Consider the following 24,057-nt stretch of genomic DNA (forward strand, 5'->3'; position numbering starts at 1 on the left):
CACTCCTGTCTATATTCTGTAATTCACTAAAAGGAATACTACTTAGTACTCACTCTAAAGATGCATATTTTGTCATCAGGCCTGGAAGGGCATGTTTGCAATCCCAGCAAATGTACGGCTGAGGCAGAAGTTCTAGACACAGTGAGACATAGTTCCCTCTCCAAGAAAAAGATAGGAAAAATGAATATACTAGACAGAGAGTTTTAGGATCTGGTAATCTTAGTTCTCTTTTAGTTCAATAACAAGTCTTCTGCATGAAGTCAGTGGTTCATGAAAGTCTTTAGGAGTATTTTGTATCTCTTAACAAATTTGACAAAGTAACATCTGTATCATTTATACTTTTTTTCCTTGTCACTATTTGTATGGTTTTCATAAAAAGAAGAAGGGGCATTGGATTAAGGGCAAAAGTTGATGCTTTTCTGTACTTATGTAAAATGTAAAATACTTATTAAAGGGGATGAATCTGTGTTCTATAAACACCATCTTGAAACAGACAGACCTCATCCAATCTCTCTCAACTTTCCAAGTCCAGGATCTCTGTTTTTATTCAGAACAGCTGTTGCTGCTCTAATGTGAACGTCTGAGACACAAGCAAAGGGAAGCATAATTCTTACTTCCTGATGATAAGGAAATTAGAGGCTATTTGATTGAACACAGCCCTCACCTTTTAATAATTGTGTTAACCTTTTCACTCACTGTTCATATCCTCTCTCCATCTCCAAGGAAAGAAAATTGTTGGTTCCCTGACACTGATCTGTCTCCTAGACCAGAAAGGTAATTAATTAGTCCAGGACACCACTCCCTAGGCATTTGGTTCAAACACCAGGAAATCTGAAATCTAATCTCAGGCTCTGTTTTACAAAGGATAAAAGAGGATTTTTCAGAAATCAGGGAGTGGAAAGGTGTCTGTCTACACATGTGATAAATGGGTAAGAAGACATAAGTGTTTCTTGGTCCTTAAAAGTGTCATGTGGAAAACAAACACATTAATTGGCTTTTCCCAAAGACCTATCACTCTGTCTGCCCTATAAATTTCTTCTACATTGTGTGATCTAACTGATAAATATACATCAGATTGTGTGATTCGTCCCTTTGAACTGTGGAGATGAAGGGAGGCACAAAGCTTCTGAATAACTCAAGAAATAAAATATCTCAGTGCTTACCAACAATATTTAAAGAAAATGAATGGAGGCATCTTTGCCGCAGCAACAGGGCTTGGGGTTTGGGGAGTATGATCTTGGAGCTGGATTCCACAGGATTATGAGAATATGGCAGATACATATGTAGCTAGAGAGGCCCATTGGACACACAAAATTTATATGCCCCAGTACAGGGGAACGCCAGGGCCAAAAAGTGGGAATGGGTGGGTAGGGGAGTGGGGGGGAGGGTATGGGGGACTTTTGGGATAGCATTGGAAATGTAATTGAGGAAAATGCGTAATAAAAAAAATTAAAAAAAAAAAGAATATGGCAGATAAGCAGACGGTGGAGAAAATCGCCAGTTTCCATGAGGTCAAGCTCAAACCTAAAACAGAACACCCTGTTGACCAAAGAGACTATTGAACAGGAAAAGCAAAATGAAATTTCCTAAAAACCTAGACTGAAGGATTTTCCCAACCCATTCCACTCTGAGTCCCCACCTCGAAATGTAGAGTAAGTGCCACCTGCAAAATGGATTCAAGTCAAATGCTGCACTCTAAACCCAGGGGCTTAGTACCTGGGTCTCTAGGTGAGGAACCCCTACTACCCAGATACACAAATTTCACTGCTTTGCTCTAGGATATTGTAGAACATGGCTTGTATGACTGACTAAAATAAAATATACCTTGTGGCATGCACACTCGAACACACACACACACATAAACAGACACACACACACACACAGACACACACACACACACACACACAGGAAATATGTAGCTAGTTCGTCCACAAGTCACTAGGTTGTGCTGCTTTCAAGAGACCAAGAGACACTCAACTCATTTTTCAGATTTGTAACATCAACTAGGGTAAGCACCTGGCAGGCAGAAATAGACCTAGAGAGTGATATTTTTTATTTCCTTTTTTTTTTAACTCAACAAAGAAAAAATCAAGTAGCAAATAAAGACTTGGGGGTTAATCATATTAAATCTTAGAATGATTCTTTTTTCTTTTCAAAAGGAGGCCATGCTGGGATTTTTCTAAAGAGCCTACCTTTCTAATGTGTTGATTTATTTTTCTAAAGAATCTAAAAGAACCTAAGTTTTTCTCAACCTCCCTCTTATCTACATGTAGAAATTTAATTGTGGTATCAATGGCAAACATCTGTGGAAACTACTTTATACGCTGGGACCCCATTTGACTTTGAGAGTACTTGAGAATTCTTTTAATTACTTGAGTCTTTAATCTTTACTACAGGAAGGGTTTTCCTCCAGATCCTAAGCAGACTAAAAGCTGTAGTACTCCCAAGGTCTGAGTCTGTAGGCAAGCATCATCTACATGTCTCCATTTCCTGATGTGTCGGTAAATTCTGATGGTTTCTCTGTCCTGATACCAGACTATCCTGGTAAACCATGGTCAATTTCATTAGCCTTTATTTTCCTATAAACTTTTTGGTGCTGGCTTGTCACTTTAACTCATTTTCAGCAGGGTATCCAGTCCCAGATACTAAACACTTCTCAGGAGTCATGCCCATTACTGGGTGTTATAGGTTGAATTATAAATGTCTTTCAAAAGTTCATAACATAGAGGATTGCATTTGCATAAGCTGGTGCTATTGGAAGGTGGAGGCACCTGTAAGAGGCAGGATGCAGTGAAATATCCCTTTGAAGAGGTCAATGGACCTAAGGGCCTTTCGGTCCAACACTTTGGCCTCCTTGTTATGAGGTGAGCACTTTTGACATCATAATCTTCTGCTCTGCCAAAGACCCAAAGGCACTGAGGGACGATCAATCCTTTCCACTAAAACTGCATTTTAACACAAGCCCAAAGACTTACAAATGGCTTTATCTTTGATACTTACCATTGCAACTCAAAGCTGACTCATTAGTACAGAGAACTTTACCAAAAGTATACAAAAAGTTATTTCACCATGAACTTTGAAAATATTTCTTTTTTAGAATGAATAAAAATTATATTTGTTACATACACACTTATAAGCACATGCTACCTCCTATTATCCTTAACAAAGACTCATGTAAAACTCTTTTGATTCATTTATCTTATATATTAAGTAATATATAGTTGACATTCATTATTTTCTTGCCTTGAAATACTTATGGATTGATTTTCTTTTTTTATTAGATATTTTCTTTACTTACATTAAAAATGTTATCCTCTTTCCTATTTTCCTCTCCTAAAATCCCCTATCCCCTCCCCCCTCAACCTACTCTCAAACCCACCCACTCCCACTTCCTGACCCTGGCATTCCCTTATACTGGGGCATAGAACCTTCACAAGATCAAGGGCCTATCCTCCCACTGATGACCAACTAGGCCATCCTCTGATACATATGCAGCTAGAGACAGGAGTCCCACCATGTGTTTTCTTTGGTTGGTGGTTTAGTCCTGGGAGCTCTGGGGGTACTGGTTAATTCATATTGTTGTTCCTCCTATGGGGCTACAAACACCTTCAGCTCCTTGAGTACTTTCTCTAGCTGTTTCTTATGTGCCTGTGCATAGTATGATTATAAGAAACCATAGGAAGTAGAAGACAACACAATTCATAAATTATTTCCTATGTACAAATATTAAGACAGCATCTCTGTGTCTTTAATATGTATGTATGTATATATATGTATATACGTATATATATGTATATATATATATATATATAAATACAAATAGGTACACATACACACACATATATATGTGTGTGTGTGCATGTGTGTGTATATATATCAAGTGCAATTAAAATAAACAACATATTAAGCTTTTTGATTGTGACAAAATGAAGGACAAAGGAGCTTAGCTTGCTGTCACTCCACAAGAGACATTTGAATTTACAGCTACCTGTTTTGCAAGACATTGTGTTTCCTGTAGCCTACGGATGAGAGTTCCATCTCCTCATGCTGCTTTAGATGATTGAGCTTATGTTTGTGCTGTCTGTTGAGTGATAAAATGGTTACAACAGATGCAAAGCCTACACAAGGTTGGGTAAATGACTTGCCAAGCAGTAGCTGCCAAGAATCTAGTTTCCTGTTTTTCAGCTGAGGACTCTCTTTCCCCAGTAGGGGGCTACCTTGAAGTTTTGTGAATCCCATGAAAATCAATCACAACACCTGTAACACTTTGTGGAGAGAGAGAGAGGAATAAAGAATGTCAATCTGAAATCTATGAGCCCCCTGGCTCTGTTACAACCTTGGGCTGCACTTCAGAGAGAAATAAACTGTGCAGCCCTGAGAATCCATCAAAAGACAAATTTGTCTTGATTGAGGATAACACTGCTGACTAGCACCATGATGTTTTGGTTTGTTTCTGGCCTCAATTATTAAGACAGCTCTATTTACCTTTCTCCTCCTTTTGTCTATGATGGCATCCAAAGATTTAGGATGTGTATTCTGTACAGCCTTGCCATAGATCATTTATACCATAAAACAAATGTTAATACTTCTGAGTATGAGACAATTGTCAAAGAAAAACAGAGGCTTCAAATATAAATAGATGGAGTGGATGGGATGTGGACTGATTCAGTTACTGATACGATGCAAGGCAAATGTTATTAAATACAGAAGATCTAATTGCTCTGAGAATGTGAGAAAGTTATCTGTTAAGGATTCATTGTTAAATAAAAAAAAGAAGAATTCTGCCAAATGATAAATTATATAATTGCCCAATCTAGGCACTACATTCTATATTTCCAGTAATTCTGGGTCAGGAAGGAGAATAATGCACATAAGTTAGAAGTCTGAATCAATTGGGCCCCTGAATTGAATACAATAAAGGATATAATTTGTCCTTTGTCAATAAATGTAATGGGCTGTGACTTAAAAATCCCCTGTGGGGAATAACTTTGTTTTATTGTTTATCTGCAGCATGAAGATTCCCTTGGAAGACTTTATACAATATGTCATTCAAGCAGATGAAAAACACACACACTACCTGAATTGTGGTGTAAAGAATAGCTTTTGGCAAAAGAAAATTCTACAGGTATGTATTGTACCATTGGCTGAAGCACTGGCTGTATAAACACATTATCAACTAAATTTGAAATACCCTAACACAAGTAGAAACACAAGGATCACTTAAGAAATGCCGCTGACCCATATAAAACTAGTGAGATGTTTGCATTATTTAAATAGACCCAGTGACATTAGAATCCAATAAAACATAGAAGCCTAGCACAGTTTTAGAAAGTAAAGTACTAAAGTAAGTCTATGCTTGTTTAATGCTCTAGAAAGTAAAGTAATATTGGACCTATCTGACATAAAGGAAACCCCAACATAAGTAACACTTGATTTAAAGTGGGGGAATCTAGACAACTGCATTAAGGCTTCACTAAGTGCTTTTTGAGAATCCTGGTAATGTTTATGTTTACGCATTTTATGTGTATGTATACACACATATAAATTTATGTATCTACATGTAAATCAGACCTTCAAATATCTGATATTATTTTGAAGCATAATTTATAAACACATGAACACAAAAATCCCATGAAAGCTATCTTATTCTGCAACCAGCATATCTGCACTAGAAAAAGCAGTCTGCAATAACAAAAGGCCATCTAACCATCGTATCTGTCAAATAAGGACCACATCCTCCCACCTCACTGTGTCAGATAACTCTGACAGGATGAACTTGGAGAAACAGGGAACACAGAAAGATCTGCTTAACTACCATAAATGTACTTTGAGTCATAATTTACCACAGGTAATTTACAAAATCTTTAGACTAGATATATTTTAATATCTTAAAATTAACCATGAATAGGTATATAGGAAATCTAGCATCCTAAATATTCAACCATCAGCAATACATGAATTATCACTCATTTATATACTTAGACCAATATCTACTGAACACTTCTGTATATTTAAACCTTGCAGAGTGATGGAGAACATAAATGGTCTTGCCTAACAGAACGTGCACTTGTTCATCTTTCTCATCTTAGATAAACAAGAGTTACTACTGGCTTACTATGAAACTTGAAATAATAAAATGCCCATTTTAAGAACTTCATTTTGTAAAATTAATCGATACATTTTTGCTGAATATTCCATCATCCCCAAGTTTTACCTAAGCATACCACACCATTTTTAAAGTAGCTACTCATAACTAGTGCTTTTATTCCTCTGACCCAAAAGTCACCTATGCATTAACATTGGAGCCAACTGGTAGCCAGAAAACTCAAAGCAGATGTAATAGTATCTCAAAATCTTTATCTTGTAAGCAAATAGATATTTTCTACAAAGTTATAATAAAAGATCTCAGCATTAGCTTGCTTATCTTCCATTAGAAAAAAATGTAATATAGAGAAAGAGAGAGATAAACTCATACAAAAAAGGGAGGGAGAATATAAACAAGGGGAAAATATCCTGGTGTGGTGGTGCACAGCTATCATCCCAGCAATTAGGAGGCAGAAAGATCAGGACTTCAAAGTAATGCTTAGCTACATAAATGAGTTTCAAGGCCAGCCTGGGCTACACATTTGTTGGACATGGTGATCTATGCCCTTAACCCCAACATTTTAAGAGGTAGAGGCAAGTGGATCCATGTGAGTTGTATACCAGCCTGCCCTACAACACAAGTTCTAGGACAGCCAGGGCTATGCAGAGAAATCCTATCTCTAAAACCTAAACCAAAACAAATAAACAAACAAAAAAGAAAAACAAAACAAAACAAAACAAAACAAACAAAAAAAGACAAAAAACACTAACAACAAAATGCATTAGGATTCTTAGGTTCAAATTAAAAGGTAGCATTCCCATGAAACAATTAAGCAAAAATTGAGTGATTGTTCATGTAGGAAAAATACTAGAAACGTTAGCTTAGCCACAGTTGTTTTTAATTTGAAATTGTATAAAGTAGACATTTTTTAATTGTTTTAGACTTCTAGGCACTTAACTTCATTTCACTGAGCTATAAAGGTCCTTACTGAAGCTCTTTTTTATACCCACTGAAGGCTTCATATCAGTGAGAGTTTTCTGATCGGGATTTCTAGAAAAAATGCCCTATCATAACTTCTCAACTCTGGCTGGGCCACAGTACCTGGTATTCATATATACTTAGGTATTACTAACTCTGCTTCAGCTATATCCAAAACTCTTGGGCTGAGTATATGAGTAGAAATGACTGTCTACAGAGAAACCAAACAAGGAAATTTATGTGGATGAATCAAGTCATAATTAATGTCCAGTAGAGAAGTAGAGAGCATACTTATCTGAAAGTACGTGGAAAAAACAATTAGGGAATTAAGGTCTCTTTATCCTCTGAATCAGAGAAAGAGAGGGGGATGGGGAGAATAAGATCTGCTCCTTTCCTTGTGTGAATTTAAAAAGAAAATCCTCTCACTTGGAAAACTAAAACATCTCCCAATCAAACAGATAGAGAAAATAAAGGCCCTTTGTTCTGAGGATTTTCTCCATAGCCAGACCCCTGGACATCTACCATACTTAAACATCTTCATTGACTGGGCAACTTAGTGCTGTTCATTATCTGACAATGAGGCAGTGTAATCCTACCAGAAATCCCTCTGTGGTGAAAAAATATCGTTATTGAATTGAGAGCAAACTTTAATTTTCACACATTGAGTAAAAGAAATTGTTGAAGAAATAAAATAATTATTTGAACCCTGAAATTTAAGCATGATTGTCCTATGGGATGGATGGATGGATGGATGGATGGATGGATGGATGAAGTATGCTTTCTGGTCTGCCAAATCAAGGACACAACAGATGGTAAGACACATAGCACTCAGGAAGAAAAAGGATGTTGCCTGTCTTGCTGTGGCATGGTGCAGTACATAAGATTCATTCACTCAAGGCACACATGTTAAAGCCAAAACACTGCACAGCCTAACACTAACAAGCTATGGGGTTAAAAAAGAAGGAGAAAAACCATGGATGTTAGCAAAAATAAATCATTTTCATTAGAATGGCAAAGGACACAAACAAGTAGAAAACACAGTTCTGGTCTTCAACAGATTTTAGATAAGCAGTCAAGATTCTCTAACCATCCATCCCATAGGATCATCATGCTTAAATTTCAGGGTCCAAATATGTCAAGGAACTAAAGGGATGTCCAACGTTAAGTTAGAACTTAACAGTAGGGAATTCTTTTGGAAAATATTTTAGTTTTTGTTGGGCTCACTGATTTAGTTGCTTGGTTTGGTTGGTTGGTTGGTTGGTTGGTTGGTTGGTTGGTTGGTTGGTTGGGTTGGTTGGTTGGTTGGGTTGGTTGGTTAGTTGGTTGGTTGGTTGCTTGCTTGGTTGGTTGCTTGGTTGGTTGCTTGGTTAGTTCATTGGTTGGTTGGCTGGCTGGCTAGCTGACTGACTGACTGCCTAGTTGGTTGGCTGATTGGTTCGATGGGTAGGTGGTTGGTTAGCTCTCTGTCTAGACAGGTGGCTGGCTGGAAGGTTGGCTGATTCTCTTTTGAGACAGAGTCTCATGGAGTCCCACTCAGCCTTGAACTTGATATATAGCTAAGAATGACCATAAACTCCTAATTCTCCTGCCTCTACATTTCAAATGTTGGCATTACAAACATGTACCACCATAGCTATTTTTTTCTTTAGAACAATTCTTATTAAAACAATCTTTTTTTTTAACCTCCAAAAATCTGAAAAACATCCCTCCAAGAAGTCAAACCAAGTTTCATTTTTCAAGTGTAACTGTTTAAATTATAAGAAACAGGATGCTAAACAAGGAAGGTTAAAAGGAGTGATCATAATCTTTGTGGTACATGAATAATGATATCAACAGTAACAAGCATGTCTGAACACATCATAGACTTATATACCAAGTACTATGGTGTGCTTCTCATCTGTATAACCTTAGACTAAGGGAGAAGAAATGGTACCCCCAAATGGAAGCTCAAAGAATCCTTTACTACACCTTATGCTTCAGACATTTAAGGTGCCCTTCTGCCTTGTGATCTTTGTATATATTGGCTCTTTTGGCTATAATGATTTCCAGAACTCTACTGGAAGACTTAGAACTGAGACTTACCTTAAAGCAATATTTAAACACTACCTAAAATAACATCTCCTTGGTAAACTCCCATGTGAATATCTTTCCTTTTAATATACAATCTTTGCCAATATAAATATATTGCTTAGTTGTACATCTGCCTAAAATAATAAACATTACTCTTATTCTTGTGTATAGCATACAGACAATAGCACGGCAGGTTTGATAATTTATCTTCTTTTTAAAAGCCTCACAACATAAAATGAGTAATTTTTGTGTCTAACATGAAAAGTATCATTTTCATAACCAGATTTTTAATTTGTTGAAGACCATGAAAATATATTTGGTCTGTTAAGAAAGACTGAAAACTCAGAAAGTCTACCAATGATGCCCTATAAATTAAATTTACTAAAATTGTCACTATTTACTTTGAATGATTGACTGCTTGGGTTTAACTCAGAGACTCCACCCACACCTCTTTCTTTAACAGGCATAATAGTCTAATTGAAATTTGGAAAGTCAATCTAAGAATACTACTGGCTTGCATACAACTATCTTACCCTATCTAGATGAGGACTATATTCCACATAGAGCCCTGCTATGTTGGGCAGGACAGTACAGTATGGTCTGCAAACATTTAGCTCATGGAATGCAGGACCATAAAGGGTCTCATGAGTCCCCACAAGAGTAATCATGGGCTTTTATATAAGACTGCCATATTAGTAACATGACACTAGGTTATAGAGCAGAAACTCTGGCAGTTCTTAAAACTGCTGGTGGCACATTCCCACCACATAAAAACACTTGGAATATGGAGCTCATTTTCTTCATAGACTATTTCCTGCATCAGTAATAAGTTCTAACCTAGACCGAGAGATGATATATAAAATCTCCATTACGATGCATCCATGATTCTTAGTGTCAACAACAACAATAATAACAACAACAAAGCTCATTCTATTGAACTGATGCCATAGGTCTGAAACCAACAAAGGTCTTCTTTAAAAAGATGGCAGACATTTGAGGCTTATAAGCTATATGTACTCTATCACAATCCTATTTAAGTCTGACATTCTGATGTGAAAATAACCACAGAGAACATGCAAATGAATGCTGTGTTTCAATAAAATCTTCATGTAAAAAGTCTCTTTGTCCTATAGTATTAATATTTGCTGCCTCATTGATGTAGTAGATTCACGACTACTAGAGTTAGAATTTTATCTCGCTCTGTTTAAGTTTCCATCATGGTTAAATTTATATCTGGATTCATTCTATCATCTCTGTAAGTGTCCAATGAAAGTATAGATAAAATCTGACTAGGTAGATATTACAGATAAGAGCCTCAGATTTGCATGAAAGAAGTAACCATTTCTATTTTACAGCTAGCTCTCCCTGTCAAAGACAATGTAGAAAATATTTTCTGAAAAAAAAAACTTAACTCGGAGTTTTGTTCTTCACAGTAAATGAAATATAAAATATTCACAGCTAAACTTCTCCCCTTGCTAACTACAATGAAGCACAAAGAAATGAAGTGAATTATTATTAATTCAGCCAAGTCAAACTATTAATTCACTAAAGATATATTAACAGTCTAAGTCTTTTGATTTACTGTTCTGTAAAAATTCCATTTTATGGATAATTAAGGAAACCAAGAGGTCGTTTTTAATTATGTGTCACTTCCGGAAGATTTTCTTCTCAGGAGTAATTTTAAGAGGTTGAGAGAAATAGTCAAAAATGACTCGGTGTATCTACAGAAACCATAACATCTTAATCTTTCTGATTACTAAGTGATGGTGTTAGCTACTTAGAGAGGCTTTAGATTGACATAGTGATGACCTATCTTATTTTCAATACTTTGTCAGCATTTCTAAAGGATTGCCATTTTATTCTTTAGAGACAATCACTGTGTCTGCCTTTTCAAACCAGTGTTCACCATCCCTCAAAGAAAAAAATATCTACCCAATATTTTACACTGTCAGCCACAATCACCAAGGTGTCACAGAAATCCAGTTCAGTGCAGGTCAGCAGAGGCAGTTGAAGCTGGGAATGGGTGGGTAGGGAAGTGTGGCGGGGGGAGGGTATGGGGGACTTTTGGGATAGCATTGGAAATGTAATTGAGGAAAATACGTAATAAAAAAAATTTTTTTTAAAAAGCCATAAATTTAGGACAGTTTGCCAGAGTTAGTTTGAGGACAAATAGGGCAACTCAGTGAAGAAGCCCAGGGAAGCCAGATTGAATCAGTCATCTTGGACAGGAGTTTGAGTCAGACAGCTGAGTTGAACCAGCCAGCCAGAGTTCAGAAAGAACTAAAAAGTGTGAGCTCATTCAGCAGTAAGCCCCCAAGGTGACAATTACATCTGCAGAATAAAAGTCACCTTTACAGGATTTTCTTTGAATATCTAAAAGCTGAGGTGATTAAATGAACTAATAATCGTGAGTCTTCATTTAGAATAAATGTGATTTCCCTAATACAAACATCTAAAACTTACACTTTTGGATATTTCTTCCAATTATAGGCATTATTATTAACCAGGTATGGTGGCACATTACATTGTGATCTCAGCACATTAGAGGCTGAAGCAGGATTCCAAGTTTGCCGTCAGTCTGGGTTACACAAGATCCCCAGGAGAAGCTTAGTAACATAATATAACTAAACAAAAGAAGCTAGATCTACATACATGATCATTAGATTCCCAAGCTACCCTAAAATCACCAAGATATGATGAAAGTAAATGAAGATGTGTATTCAGAATATTAGATAACTGTGTATTGGAAAATAGTTTGGCTGAGAGTGTAGTACAGAGGAGGAACTGAGGAAAGGATAACTAATGTTAAGGATGTTTGAAAAGTCATATGAAAACCTACCATTTTAAAAACCTTAAAATATGAGTTTAATTGGATTACCTTAAACAATGGGCATATTTCTCAATAAAGCCCCAGGTTGTCAAATAAAAACCTAGTATCAAGATCTGGTAAATGACCCATCAAGATGTTTGTCAAGGATCCCCCAAGACCCTACAAAAAGACTATTGCTGTTGTTCTTCATCATCCACCATCATGTTCTTGTAAGTTCCTATTGCTAAAGATACCACACACAGTCATAAAACATGGTTAAATCAAGCTAACACTGACAGAGAAACTTCATCCTTGCAGGCTAGCTCTCATACTACTTGTAGGTGCTATATAGGCTGCTTAATAAAAAAATAATTATTCTACACAACTGTGAATCATGAATTATAAAACAACCCCCACAGCAAAATGTACTCATGGGTGCAATAGTGGCACATGTGTAATAGGATAAACAATCATAATCCAATCAGATATAAGACCCACACAGGAGTAAACTCATGCCTAATACCGTAAATCTGGCCAAGAACCCATGAATGAGAAGCCCACAGTCCAGAGATGTGAACCTCCTACTATGACATTGCTAAATGCACATAATATCAATTTGTCCTCTAAACTTTCATCTCCATACACACAGATTATGGCAACTCTCAAACCTCATCAAAGAAGTTTCTTTGCATACTAGACAATGGTAAAGGAAGAAACTCATAAATAGCCAAAGTGTCGGTGCTGTATTAAACACAAGAAGGGCATCTATAACACTATCCTCTTCTCGAGACCATAGGACCAGCCCCAAAGAGGGAGTGGAAAGATTGTAAGAGCTAGAGGTAGAGGAAGATCCTATCAAAACAGTTATCTTCTGAACCTGACAGTGCAGGACTTTGCACTCAGGTAGTCAAAGCAGCCATGTTTACCTATACAAGACTTGCACAAGATCAAGCCAATCAACATTCAAGCATGAAGAGTGAAAAAGCTTTATAAGCCCCTCCCACCATCCCTAATTAAGGAGTGAATGGCAGTAGATGGCTTCTGGGGGAGGAGCAGTCAGCTTCCTTTAAAAGTATTGCTCCTATGGGTCAACCATGTTCAAACTGATGATCTAACTTTCAGCACAAATGGAATTCAGGGAGTTATTTAAAATAGATAAAAAAAGAGGACATGAAGATGGGAGGAAAGGCAGTACTATGGAAACTGGGCAGATCTGGGATGAATTAAGAGAAGAGTGGAGCATGAATATGATCAAAATATATAATATGCAGGTATAAAGGTCTCAAATAATCAAATGAAGGTTATACTGAAAATAATAATCTGATCTGTTCAGAACCCTATATCAGATTTTGCTCCTTCTAGCTTTTGTCCACAAAATAAGCACACTAACTTTTTCACAGGTTCAGAACTTTATAAGGACTATTATGCATTTCATGCTAAATGTCAGGCATAGTGGAAACTAATTATGGAAACTGTGTAAAGTAGAAATTGCTACTTTCATTTGGCAGGTGAGATACCATAAACTGTACAAAGTTATGATGTGAACAAGACCAACATAGACAGGACCCAAAACCAGTCATACCGGGCCTGTCCAACTGTAGAGTTTATGATATGCTGTGTTCCTTTACATTTTTGTTCATGTTAGTCATATCAAGAATACTAAATATAAGCTCTACCCCCTTCAAAATAATGTGTTATCGCTGAGGAGTCAGTAAAGTGCTTGCCTAGTAAGCAGGACATATGCTCAATCTTTTATACCATATTTGAAAAAGAAAGAGATTGGAGAGATGGCTCAGTATTTGAGTCATTATTATATGAGTATCTGCTATTTAACCATGAGGACTGGAGTCATGTGACTCACAAAAACCTTTTTAGATTCCAACTCTAAGGAATCAAATCCTGTATTCTGGCACATACAAACTAAAAAATTAAAATAAGCAAAGCACCAGAAAAAGAGGTAGACAATGTCTAAGGAATAATACCAAAGGCTGTACTATGGCCTCTGGCCTCCACATTCACGACCAAACATCAAGACATGTACCTGCATACACATGTGCACCTGCACACAGACATATATGCACACATACAAACACAAACATACACAGAGACAGACAGATACACACACACACACACACACACACACACACACACACACCAGTTGAAGTGCATGCTACAGTGTACCAAGCACAGTGTTGTACAGCAGATCCACAGAACTTGTTGTGATTACGTATTGCATCTTCTACCAGCTGAAGGCAAAGGCTTGTTTCTCCTTCACCCTAGAACTGTACACCCTAGAACTGCTACAACTGTATTATCAGCTTCTATCTTTTAATGACAGTTTTCCATTTGATCCTGGAATGTCATCTATATGTCACCTGTCCCTGATATCAGCACCCCTCAGACACCCCTGCCATTTTTCCATCATTTTTGAGCAAAGCTCCTTTTGATTCTCTGTCAAGGTCCCCAAGCTGCTCTTCCTTTACAGAGTTAAAAGAAACCACATTTCCACACGAGAATCCCCAGGTGGGTCATGTACCAGCTCTGTGGCCCTGGGACAATTATTTCACCTGTCTGAACTCTTGTTTCTGGGACTATAAAGTTGGGACAGACTTAGGAAATTAAACAAAGTAAACTCCAAAACAGTTTTATTGAGAAAATACAGGCTTATCAAAAAGTATTCCTGGAGAAACAGGAGGGGGAATGCAGAATAGGAACATTGATGAGAAGGAAATGTGAGATGCTAAGGAGAACACACAGAAGGAAACGGTGAACTCAGAACAGTTCAGCAGACAGTGCAGATCACACATCAAGGCTCTCATAATCAAAGTTAGTGTTAAAGTATTGATAGAGTGCTTACAAGAGAGAATGGAGAGATGGCACAGTGGTTCAGAGTGCTCACTTCTCTCGCAGAGGATTGGAGGTCAGAACTACATAATGATACTCTGTCTCAAAATAAACAAACATTAATCACTTTCATAGTGCTTATGTGAGTGTCTAGTTCATTCTTTTTTTTGGGGGGGGAGGAAAGGGTTTATTCAGCTTACATTTCCACATTGCTGTTCATCACTGAAAGAAGTCAGGACTGGAACTCAAGCAGGTCAGGGAGCAGGAGCTGATGCAGAGGCCATGGAGGGATGCTCTTTACTGGCTTGCTTCCCCTGGCTTGCTCAGCCTGCTCTCTTATAGAACCAAGACTACCAGTCCAGAGATGGCATCACCCACAAGGGGCCTTTCCCCCTTGATCACTAAGTGAGAAAATGCCTTACAGCTGGATCTCATGGAGGCATTTCCTCAACTGAAACTCCTTTCTCTGTGATAACTAGAGCTGTGTCAAGTTGACACAAAACTAGCCAGTACAATTGACCCCTTGTCAACTTGACACACAAACACATCACTAGTAAGCCTCAACCCTTACATTCTTATTCATCCCCAAGGTCTAAACAACTTTAAACATCCCACACTCTTTACATATTCTTAAATTTTCTTTTTTTTTATTTTTAATATTTTATTACATATTTTCCTCAGTTACATTTCCAATGCTATCCCAAAAGTCCCCCATAGCGCCCCCCACTTCCCTACCCACCCATTCCCATTCTTTTGGCCCTGGCATTCCCCTATATTGGGGCATATAAAGTTTGCAAGTCCAATGGGCCTCTCTTTCCAATGATGGCCGACTAGGCCATCTTTCAATACATATGCAGCTAGAGACAAGAGCTCCGGGGTTCTGGTTAGTACATCATGTTGTTCCGACAATAGGGTTGCAGATCCCTTTAGCTCCTTGGGTACTTTCTCTAGCTTCTGCATAGGGAGCCCTGTGATACATCCAATAGCTGAATGTGAACATCCACTCCTGTGTTTGCTAGGCCCCGGCATCGTCTCACAAGAGACAGCTATATTTGGGTCCTTTCAGCAAAATCTTGCTAGTGTATGCAGTGGTGTCAGCATTTAGAAGCTGCTTATGAGAAGGATCCCTGTATACGGCAGTCTCTAAATGGTCCATCCTTTCATCACAGCTCTGAACTTTGTCTCTGTAACTCCTTCCCTGGGTGTTTTGTTCCCAATTCTAAGAAGGGGCACAGTGTCCACACTTTGGTCTTCATTCTTCTTGAGTTTCATGTGTTTAGCAAATTGTATCTTATATCTTGGGTATCCTAAGTTTTGGGCTAATATCCACTTATCAGTGAATACATATTGTGTGAGTTCTTTTGTGATTGTGTTACTTCACTCAAGATGATGCCCTCCAGGTCCATCCATTTTGTTAGGAATTTCATAAATTCATTCTTTTTAATAGCTGAGTAGTACTCCATTGTGTAAATGTACCATAATTTCTGTATCCATTCCTCTGTTGAGGGACATCTGGGTTCTTTCCAGCTTCTGGCTATTATAAATAGGGCTGCTATGAACATAGTGGAGCATGTGTCCTTTTTACCGGTTGGGACATCTTCTGGATATATGCCCAGGAGAGGTATTGCTGGATCCTCTGGTAGTACTATGTCCAATTTTCTGAGGAACCGCCAGACTGATTTCCAGAGTGGTTGTACAAGCTTGCAATCCCACCAACAATGGAGGAGTGTTCCTCTTTCTCCACATCCTCGCCAGCATCTGCTGTCACCTGAATTTTTGATCTTAGCCATTCTGACTGGTGTGAGGTGGAATCTCAGGGTTGTTTTGATTTGCATTTCCCTGATGATTAAGGATGTTGAACATTTTTTCAGGTGCTTCTCTGCCATTCGGTATTCCTCAGGTGAGAATTCTTTCTTCAGTTCTGAGTCCCATTTTTAATGGGGTTATTTGACTTTCTGGAGTCCACCTTCTTGAGTTCTTATATATATTGGATATTAGTCCCTTATCTGATTTAGGATAGGTGAAGATCCTTTCCCAATCTGTTGGTGGTTTTTTTGTCTTATTGATGGTGTCTTTAGCCTTGCAGAAGCTTTGCAGTTTCATGAGGTCCCACTTGTCAATTCTCGATCTTACAGCACAAGCCATTACTGTTCTATTCAAGAATTTTTCCCCTGTGCCCATATCTTCAAGGCTTTTCCCCACTTTCTCCTCTATAAGTTTCAGTGTCTCTGGTTTTATGTGAAGTTCCTTGATCCACTTAGACTTGACCTTAGTACAAGGAGATAGGAATGGATCGATTCGCATTCTTCTACATGTTAACAACCAGTTGTGCCAGCACCATTTGTTGAAAATGCTGTCTTTCTTCCACTGGATGTTTTTAGCTCCCTTGTCGAAGACCAAGTGACCATAGGTGTGTGGGTTCATTTCTGGGTCTTCAGTTCTATTCCATTGGTCTATTTGTCTGTCACTACACCAGTACCATGCAGTTTTTATCACAATTGCTCTGTAGTAAAGCTTTAGGTCCGGCATGGTGATTCCACCAGAGGTTCTTTTATCCTTGAGAAGAGTTTTTGCTATCCTAGGTTTTTTGTTATTCCAGATGAATTTGCAGATTGCACTTTCTAATTCGTTGAAGAATTGATTTGGAATTTTGATGGGGATTGCATTGAATCTGTAGATTGCTTTTGGCAAGATAGCCATTTTTACAATGTTGATCCTGCCAATCCATGAGCATGGGAGATCTTTCCATCTTCTGAGATCTTCTAGAATTTCTTTCTTCAGAGACTTGAAGTTTTTATTATACAGATCTTTCACATCCTTAGTTAGAGTCACGCCAAGATATTTAATATTATTTGTGACTATTGAGAAGGGTGTTGTTTCCCTAATTTCTTTCTCAGCCTGTTTATTCTTTGTGTAGAGAAAGGCCATTGATTTGTTTGAGTTAATTTTATATCCAGCTACTTCACCGAAGCTGTTTATCAGGCTTAGGAGTTCTCTGGTGGAATTTTTAGGGTCACTTATATATACTATCATATCATCTGCAAAGAGTGATATTTTGACTTCATCTTTTCCAATTTGTATCCCCTTGATCTCCTTTTGTTGTCGAATTGCTCTGGCTAGGACTTCAAGTACAATGTTGAATAGGTATGGAGAAAGTGGACAGCCTTGTCTAGTCCCTGATTTTAGAGGGATTGCTTCAAGCTTCTCACCATTTACTTTGATGTTGGCTACTGGTTTGCTGTAGATTGCTTTTATCATGTTTAGGTATGGGCCTTGAATTCCTGATCTTTCCAAGACTTTTATCATGAATGGGTGTTGGATCTTGTCAAATGCTTTTTCCGCATCTAACGAGATGACCATGTGGTTTTTGTCTTTGAGTTTGTTTATATACTGGATTATGTTGATGGATTTCCATATATTGAACCATCCCTGCATCCCTGGGATGAAACCTACTTGGTCAGGATGGATGATTGTTTTGATGTGTTCTTGGATTCGGTTAGCAAGAACTTTATTGAGGATTTTTGCATCAATATTCATAAGGGATATTGGTCTGAAGTTTTCTATCTTTGTTGGGTCTTTTTGTGGTTTAGATATCAGAGTAATTGTGGCTTCATAGAATGATTTGGGTAGAGTACCTTCTGTTTCTATTTTGTGGAATAGTTTGTGAAGAACTGGGATTAGATCTTCTTTGAAGGTCTGATAGAACTCTACACTAAACCCGTCTGGTCCTGGGCTTTTTTTAGTTGGGAGACTATCAATGACTGCTTCTATTTCTTTGGGGGATATAGGGCTGTTTAGATCATTAACCTGATCTTGATTCAACTTTGGTACCTGGTATCTGTCTAGGAACTTCTCCATTTCATCCAGGTTCTCCAGTTTTGTTGAGTATAGCCTTTGGTAGAAGGATCTGATGGTGTTTTGGATGTCTTCAGGATCTCTTGTTATGTCTCCTTTTTCATTTCTGATTTTGTTAATTAGGATGCTTTCCCTGTGCCCTCTAGTGAGTCTGGCTAAGGGTTTATCTATCTTGTTGATTTTCTCAAAGAACCTGCTCCTTGATTGATTGATTCTTTGAATAGTTCTTCTTGTTTCCACTTGGTTGATTTCGCCCCTGAGTTTGATTATTTCCTGCCGTCTACTCCTCTTGGGTAAATTTGCTTCCTTTTGTTCTAGTGCTTTTAGGTATGTTGTCAAGCTGCTAATGTGTACTCTCTCTAGTTTCCTTTTGGAGGCACTCAGAGCTATGATTTTTCCTCTTAATAATGCTTTCATTGCGTCCCATAAGTTTGGGTATGTTGTGGCTTCATTTTCATTGAACTCTAAAAAGTCCTTAATTTCTTTCTTCATTCCTTCCTTGACCAAGGTATCATTGAGAAGAGTGTTCTTCAGTTTCCACGTGAAGGTTGGCTTTCTATTATTTATTTTGTTATTGAAGATCAGCCTTAGTCCATGGTGATCTGATAGGATGCATGGGACAATTTCAATATTTTTGTATCTGTTGAGGCCTGTTTTGTGACCAATTATGTGGTCAATTTTGGAGAAGGTACCATGAGGTGCTGAGTAGAAGGTATATCCTTTTGTTTTAGGATAGAATGTTCTGTAGATATCTGCCAGATCCATTTGATTCATAATTTCTGTTAGTTTCACTGTGTCCCTGTTTAGTTTCTGTTTCCATGATCTGTCCATTGTTGAAAGTGGTGTGTTGAAGTCTCCCACTATTATTGTATGTGGTGCAATGTGTACTTTGAGCTTTACTAAAGTTTCTTTAATGAATGTGGCTGCCTTTGTATTTGGAGCATAGATATTCAGGATTGATAGTTCCTCTTGGAGAATTTTACCTTTGATGAGTATGAAGTGTCCCTCCCTGTCTTTTTTAATGACTTTGGGTTGGAAGTCAATCTTATCAGATATTAGAATGGCTACTCCAGCTTGTTTCTTCATACCATTTGCTTGGAAAATTGTTTTCCAGCCTTTCATTCTGAGGTAGTGTCTATCTTTTTCTCTGAGATGAGTTTCTTGTAAGCAGCAAAATGTTGGGTCTTTTTCGTGTAGCTAGTTTGTAGTCTATGTCTTTTTATCGGGGAGTTGAGTCCATTGATATTAAGAGATATTAAGGAAAAGTAATTGTTGTTTCCTGTTATTTTTGTTGTTAAAGTTGGCATTCTGTTCTTGTGGCTGTCTTCTTTTAGGTTTGTTGAGGGATTACCTTCTTGTTGTTTCTAGGGCGTGGTTGCTGTCCTTGTATTGGTTTTTTTCTGTTATTATCCTTTGAAGGGCTGGATTCGTGGAGAGATAATGTGTGAATTTGGTTTTGTCGTGGAATACTTTGGTTTCTCCATCTATGTTAATTGAGAGTTTGGCTGGGTATAGTAGCCTGGGCTGGAGTTTGTGTTCTTTTAGTGTCTGTATAACATCCGTCCAGGATCTTCTGGCTTTCATAGTCTCTGGTGAGAAATCTGGTGTAATTCTGATAGGCTTGCCTTTATATGTTACTTGGCCTTTTTCTCTTACTGCTTTTAGTATTCTGTCTTTATTTAGAGCATTTGTTGTTCTGATTATTATGTGTCGGGAGGTATTTCTTTTCTGGTCCAGTCTATTTGGAGTTCTGTAGGCTTCTTGTACGTTCATGGGCATCTCTTTCTTTAGATTTGGGAAGTTTTCTTCTATAATTTTGTTGAAGATGTTTGCTGGTCCTTTGAGTTGAAAATCTTCATTCTCATCCACTCCTATTATCCGTAGGTTTGGTCTTCTCATTGTGTCCTGTATTTCTTGGATGTTTTGAGTTAGGATCTTTTTGCATTTTACATTTTCCTTGATTGTTGTGCCAATGTTCTCTATGGAATCTTCTGCACCTGAGATTCTCTCTTCCATCTCTTGTATTCTGTTGCTGATGCTCGTATCTATGGTTCCAGATTTCTTTCCTAGGGTTTCTATCTCCAGTGTTGCCTCATTTTGGGTTTTCTTTATTGTGTCTACTTCCCTTTTTAGGTCTAGTATGGTTTTGTTCAGTTCCATCATCTGTTTGGATGTGTTTTCCTGTTTTTCTGTAAGGACTTCTACCCATTTGATTATGTTATTCTGTTTTTCTTTAAGGATTTGTAACTCTTTAGCAGTGTTCTCCTGCAATTCTTTAAGGGATTTTTGTGCTTCCTCTTTAATGTCTTCTACCTGTTTACCAGTGTTCCTTTGTATTTCTTTAAGTGTGTTATTAAAGTCCTTCTTGAAGTCCTCTACCATCATCATGAGATATGCTTTTAGATCCGTGTCTAGCTTTTCCGGTGTGTTGGGGTGCCCTGGACTGGGCAAAGTGGGAGTGCTGGGTTCTGATGATGGTGAGTGTTCTTGGTTTCTGTTAGTAAGATTATTATGTTTACCTTTCGCCATCTGGTAATCTCTGGGGTTAGTTGTTTTCCTTGTCACTGTTTAAAGATTGGAGCAGAAGGTGTGTTCCACTCACCAGCAGTCTCAAAATCCTGTGGCGGGGGTCGTGGGTAGCTGGCGGGTGTCAGCTGCCCCTGTGCTCTAGCTACCCTGATGCTGGTCCGGCTGGAAGTGGCCTGTGGTCCTACTCAGGCCGTTTTTCTGCTTCCCTAACTAATGCAGTCTCAGGTCCCGCGCGCAATTGGATTGGAGCAGAAGCTGTGTTCCACTCACCAGAAGTCTTAAGATCCTGTGGCGGGTGTTGTGGGTAGCTGGCGAGTGTCAGCCGACTCTGCGCCCTAGCTACCCCGGCGCTTTTTTGACCGGAGAGGCTTGTCTAGTTCATTCTTTATGCTACATAAAATTGGTAAAATATGATGATGTAAAGTCTCCCTAAAATAATGAGAAAAATAAAAGAAAATCACTTCTCTTAGTCTTTTATAAATGTGACTGTGTTAACATCTCAGGTGTACCTGGAAGGGGCAGCACCACTGACAGATGGAGGTCAGAACATAGTATCAGGAATCCAGAGAGAATTGTTAATCTCTCCCTAAGTAGTATGCCTATAAAAAAAAAAAAAAAAAAAAAAGGAGAAAAACAAGGCTAAAAGATCCAACTTTCAAGGACTCTACTAAAGTTGAACCTAGACTTTCTTGGGAAGTCATGACCTCCACAGTGGAGTGAGTAGCTCAAGTCAACCAGGGAGACCTGCTTCCAACTGCCTTTTCTTCCTTTCTTTTTTTCTTTCTTTCTTTCCTTCTTTCTTTCTTTCCTTCTTTCTTTCTTTCCTTCTTTCTTTCTTTCTTCCTTTCTTCCTTTCTTTCTTTCTTTCTTTCTTTCTTTTTTTCTTTCTTTCTTTCTTTCTTTCTTTCTTTTCCCTTCCTTCCTTCCTTCCTTCCTTCCTTCCTTCCTTCTTTCTTTCTTTCTTTCTTTCTTTCTTTCTTTCTTTCTTTCTTTCTTTCTTTCTTTTTTTCTCCCTTTCTTTCTTCCTTTCTTTTTTTATTATCATCTGTATGTGATGTGGTGTGGTTGTAGTGGTGTGTGTGTGTCTGTCTGTCTATCTGTGTGTCTGTCTGTTCGCATAAGTGAGTATCCTCCATAACTCTCCATTTATTTACTGAAACAGTGCTTCTTACTTGACCTAGAGCAGGCTGATCTAGCCAGTTTGCTCTGGAAAACCTTTGTGTCTGCCTCTCAAGAATTAGGATTACAAATGCCCACAGCTGCTCTGACTTTTGTGTGGGTTCTAGGGATTTAAAATCCACCCCCATCTTACATAGAAAGGCTTTCATCCACTGAGCCACATCTCTGGATCTCTAACTGATCTTGCTTCCACCCTCCTCACTCCCTTCTTTTATCTGCTGCTCACTTACAGATCATTCCTCTGGCAACTTCTCCCCAATGCTCCAAAGCTCAGAAGACATCCTTTATCCTTTGGATTGGCCACTGTGCATAGAGAAGGAAACATGAAAGATGTTTCCACATCTTTGTTTATTTGTATCTATAAATCTAGTGAAGGAAATGATTTTAATCTTCCAGGAAACTTCCTACAGAAGAATGTTGGAAGCAAAATCTAATTTAAAAGTACATAACCAACCCTATCACCTACAGCTTATTGATCTCAGATCTTAGTCAAACCTCACAAGTGGCTGCCCACTGCCTCTCTGCTGTGATTTAAATGAGGAGACATCCTTTTTTCTCCTCCCAGCTGCCATTATTCCTTAATAAACAAGGCACTGAAAGAAATCCTGGATGTGATTTAAAGTTCCCTGTGTTCCTCAAGTGAAGTGAAGCCTTACTGATAGTCTCTGTCAATGCACAACACAACTCTTACCCTGGAATTAGATACTTTATTCTGAGCCCAAAATGAGTGGCTAGGACCTAAAAGCCTAGATTCAGACTGTACCACCACAGAAGTGGTTAAATAAACATTTGTATTCACAGAACAAAAAGCATCCAAAGCCCTTATCAACTGTACTGATAAAGTCATCATATAAGGTTGTAAAAAACTGAAAGCTCTCTACTACAGGCTGTAGATGCTGTCTGACAGCATTCTTAGTTTTTTGGCTAGTAAAGGCAGAAGCTCTTAAGCTTAGCTGTATGTGGTAAGGCATATATAGCTCAATCTGAAAGTCACTAGGGTACTAGGCAAAACACAGGGGTGGATTACAAAATGGATATTAAGGCCCTAGAGAAATGATTCACCAGTTAAGAGTCTTTAGACAGAACTCAGGGTTGGTGTCTGGTACTCAATATTAGGCAATATACAGCCCCGAGTAACTCCATTCATGGTATCCAATGCCTGTTTCTCACCTCTGCAGATAGACAAGTGCATGTGCTCATACATGTACACAGACACATACATACACATAAATAAAATAAATATATAAAGCAAAGTATTAATGGAACAAAAGATGGACTAGAAGGATTTGGGCTCTCTTATCTGCAACAAACTCTCCAAAATTAATCAGCTTGCTCAAATCTTTCCATATTGGCATGGCTTCTTCAGGAAGCCATACTTACCTTCCCTGATATGATTTTAAGCTAGGAAAAGTCTAGCCAGGATTTCCCCCTTTGATTAGCCCTTTATCTTGGTGCGTGTTAGAATGATGGTACAGCTTTGTGTGTGTGTATATATATGTGTGTGTGTGTGTGTGTCTGTGTGTGTGTGTGTGTGTGTGGCATTGCTAATCTATAATTAATTTTCAAACATATGGTGCTCACACTATTATGATAAAGATAATTAGATTCTGTTAGGTAGTGAATACCACAGATATGCATATATAACCACATCTATTAAAGATGCATGGGAATAACTTGAACAGGAGAAACAATGATAGAGTTAAATTAG

The 24,057-nt window shown here is 38.1% G+C and overlaps 1 pseudogene; it reads left to right on the forward strand.

Moving 5' to 3' along the window:
- Window positions 1–1,466: 1,466 nt before the first annotated feature.
- Window positions 1,467–1,590, forward strand: LOC147003860 (thymosin beta-10 pseudogene; annotated as a pseudogene).
- Window positions 1,591–24,057: the final 22,467 nt, after the last annotated feature.

This window comes from Mus caroli, unplaced genomic scaffold, assembly GCF_978045245.1.
Source record: "Mus caroli unplaced genomic scaffold, Mus_caroli_1 scaffold_7, whole genome shotgun sequence".
NCBI lineage: Eukaryota > Metazoa > Chordata > Mammalia > Rodentia > Muridae > Mus > Mus caroli.